This window comes from Triturus cristatus, chromosome 5_2, assembly GCF_964204655.1.
Source record: "Triturus cristatus chromosome 5_2, aTriCri1.1, whole genome shotgun sequence".
Classification (NCBI taxonomy): domain Eukaryota; kingdom Metazoa; phylum Chordata; class Amphibia; order Caudata; family Salamandridae; genus Triturus; species Triturus cristatus.
The window spans coordinates 1,018,931,444-1,018,935,770 of NC_140588.1; positions in this window are offsets into that span (position 1 = coordinate 1,018,931,444).

The following is a 4,327-nucleotide window of genomic DNA, read 5'->3' on the forward strand; positions in this document are numbered from 1 at the left end:
GCCAATAGGTCTCGCCTTTGGGACCTTATAAGTGTTTGGCTATGCAACAGTTGTTGCACCAAGGATATTGTGCTGCATAACTAAATACATATAAGTTCCCAAAAGCGAGACCAATTGGCTATGCCAATGCTTGTTCACTTTGTTAGCAGCATCTTGGAATATGATGCGCCTCAGTCGTTTCCATTAAAATGCCTACCACTGTCAGCGCTGGGTAAAATTGCCCTGATCAAAATGGTGGTTTTCCCGCACCTTTAATACTGTTATACAGTGCTCTCGATATGCTTACCTAAATCAGTCAGTGACCGCATTATCAGCACCCTTACTGATCTCCCTTGGGGAGGGCTAAGTTTTATAACATCTCTGTACAGACATCAATTTCTTGCAGTTGAGGTGAACTGGGCGCTGCTGTTAGACAATTATATTGTTTGGCTGCCCAATTACAATTGGTGGTGTGTCGGCTGGATGAAACCAACTCTCTACAAATGCCTTACCAGTGCAACAGAACTAACACTACAGAGGTATTTACACATTTGCACAGAACACTCAACACAATGACTTCTCAGCATTATTGATGGTGGCGAAGCACTGCTGATGTAGGACACTGAGAAGCACTTGCACAAGAGAACACGTTGTACCAGATTTGCCATTATGGCTTTTGCCAACGTTTGCGGAGCTGTCCTTGTGGATAGCAATAGTAAACTGCACATTGCTGGGCAGACTTAAATTGTTGGTTTTTGTTGTTTATTGGCATTTGCTGTTCAATCAACTAACAGTTACATAGTTCTAAAATGAGTATCTTTATAACCGATAAAGGCATTTTCACATATCCTGCATGCATCGTATCCGTTTCCACCCACATTTCTCACATTCTAAATAAGTGCAGTTTACACCCAATATATGAGACAAGCACTCGCCTGGCAGCCGCAGCACCCGCGCTTTACTTTTAACATTAAAAGTAAAGCGTGGGTGCCGCGATTATACCAAAAGTAAAGAAATAGAAAAAACATCTATTTCTTTACTTTTGGTATAATCGCGGCACCCGCGCTTTACTTTTAATGTTAAAAGTAAAGTGCCGGTGCCGCGATTATACCAAAAGTAAAGAAATAGATGTTTTTTCTATTTCTTTACTTTTGGTATAATCGCGGCACCCGCGCTTTACTTTTAATGTTAAAAGTAAGGCGCGGGTGCCGCGATTATACCAAAAGTAAAGAAATAGAAAAAACATCTATTTCTTTACTTTTGGTATAATCGCGGCACCCGCGCTTTACTTTTAATGTTAAAAGTAAAGTGCCGGTGCCGCGATTATACCAAAACGAAAGTCATCACGATCGCTGTGAAAGCGAAAATGATCGCAATGACGCTCTACTGAGTGCTGCTGGCTGGGCTAGCGCATGGTGGCTGCGCGCTTTCACGCTCACGTGCACTCAAGCACTAGGCCAGCCAGCAGCACTTAAAAAAGTCACTTACACAATGTCTCTCCGAGCCAGCGCATGCGCTGGGCTCGGAGAGACCTAAAAACAGGAAGAGGAGGACACAGAAAGAGATATTTGGTGGCAAGGCAATGGATAGAGACAGAGAAAGCTATGTAAGCAATTAGGAAATTTGTTCTAGCAGTGATAAGGCTTGTGCTGTTACGGAGTCACCCTACTACTTTTAAAGGTTTAACAAAGAACATATAAGGCCACCTCTCTCCTATATGGCTCTTTCAGCCACACGTATTTTTAGTATAGAATGTACCTTTCTTTAAGCAGACAGCATGCCATTGTATACGGTATCATAAAGTTCATAAAACACAGAGACTGAGACCTGTCTGTGTTAACGGATGAATATGCCATACCACCAGTCGTCTATATTTCTAGATCTACACGTGAAAAAAGTTTGTGGTTTTGTATAGGTGGTAGTTCGTGGCAAAGGGCATCCATAAAGACACGCATGCATACTGGAGACCCAGTTCAAGGAAGCTTCAAGCCTATATTTAGAAACAAAATTACTAGGATTCGATTCCTAATTAGGCCAAAGGTCACCATTTGTCCCTAAGCCTGAGAGGCCGGCTTTGAGTCTGGCGGAGGCTCAAACATCATGTGATTCTGGGCAAATCACTCAATCTCCCAGTGCCTAACAAATGAAGTGTCCCGCTGTAATGCAACTAGTGCTCATGTAAAGCACTCCGATACCTTCGCCCTGATACCTAAAGGCATACAGCAATTTATTTATTTTTTGGCCAGGGTTTCACATTTTTTATTGCAATCTTCATGCACTCTTTGTAAAATGGTAACACTAGATAATTCCGGAGCGACGTATCTCCGTCACCTCTATAGCTCATAAAAATTTGCAATTTCTTAAACGATAAATAATTCAATCCTTTTGCTTTATTAAACTTCCTGCTTTCTCAAATTTGCTTGAAAATGCACCATTTGTCCACTCTTATTTCAACATTTTCTTTGGGGTACCGTATAATCCTCCCAAACACCCCCCCTCCCCCCCTCCCCAGGTTATTCGGGTTCATTCGCTACGCTCGCTCGCTGCAGTGCAGTACGACAATAATTTTACACCTCACCACTTTCAAATGTCACCAGCCACCACTGCCAAGATATTACATCAGCAAAACTGCAACAGCATTGTCAGTTTACAAATATTCCTGCATCGGATCCATACATAATAAACACGTGCATCATTGAAGTGAAACATATTGAAAATAGTCATTTTATCTGGGAGAATGCAGGCATCCCCTCCATTCACATGCAAATGGTCACACAACGGGTGTATTGTTTGTAGCTTCAGTGGTAGCCCCAGAGTTGTCATGCACAGTGCCTGACGTCATGTGTGTGGTCAGGGCGGGTGCACTGGGGGCGCTAGGGAGCGATAAACAAAAACTTAGCTAGCTGGAGTATTACAGTAGTTTTTAGGTCTCGCCGACGCAGCGCACATGCCCTGAGACAGTCCACAGGCTCTCCCCTGACTTCAGAGGCTCACTGGGCCATGTTGGTTTTCTACATTTATCCATATCCAGGAGATTCATGCGTATGCCCTTTTAAACATACAGGTGCCATTTTCTACCCAACAGTACTTCTAAGTTGGTGATAGGTGTCAGTGGTATTTAAATGTTTGGAGAACTGAGGAGAATGAAAGTCATATCTAAAATGTATCCAACCTTTTTCTTTTTTTTTTACTGCATAATTTTTTTGCACTTTCTTGCAGCAGTGCATGTTTTAGTTATGCACCAATTAAGAACATTGAAAATGGGAGAGAAAAATAGTGACACCTATGGCACTATATAAACTTGCCACTTCCAATTATCCCCTAAACTCCTTCGCATCCTGGATTCTATTGCTGCAGTTATTCAAGATATTCACCCTCAATCCTTCGCTTCTCTTGCTTTACTCTTCTAGCTCCATGAAAGTGCTTAAACCCCAAGGAAAACATTTAAAAACGTTTCCACAGTTGGTCAAAAATGAATCAAACCTGTTGTAGAATTGGCAAAGTTGCTTTGCTGCATAAGGGAATCTTAAACCCGATATTTATCCAGGTATCTTATCAACCTCTTACAGTGCAGCATTTCTTTATCACTCTTGTTTCCTTCTTGCTTGTGTGTATTGATGTTACCTGTCCTGGAAGATAAGCATACTCCAGTCATCCCTTCATCTGCCTGCCTGTCATTTTTGTTGTAGGAAAATGTTTTTGCTAGAGGGTTGGTTCTAACTGGAGAGCTGTTTAACCACCCGCAGTGAATGTGATTCCCACATCAGTCAGGTGACCCTCTATCCCTACAGTGAAAGCCTTGTTCATTTCCTTCAAAAGAGGTTACACTCAACCCCTGCGTGTGACTGTGCAATGCGAAAGTTTAGTGGGTGCAAGAGCCTAGAACTTGAGTTTATTTCACTCAACCCAATTGGAAACTGCATGTGTAAATTGATGGCCATCTCAATTCATTGTGAGCCAGAAGTCTGTATGGTCTTGTGTATGCTGATGGATTGAGCCGTTGTATGAGTGGCCCTTAATGAGAGAACTTCAAGGGCTTCGGACTGCCTTTTGTCTATCGAACTAGACCGTCTTCCCCTTGTTTCTGCCGCACCTGTGTGGCTGGGGCACTTAGCTCCACAGTGAACTGTAAATTCCTTTCCGTCCAGCTTGAGGAGTTTTGCAGGGGTGAGGAGTTTACACAGTGTTCTGGAGAAGAAGCCATCAATTCCAGTAAGTGCCGGTCTCAGTCCACAGAGGCCGGAGTACACCCTCCTTGAACTGGGTAGGCAATAGCGTTAGGAAAGGCCATGGTTTCATGGAGGACCCGAAAACTGATAGTCCTCTCCTGGACCGGAGGATAGTTTGA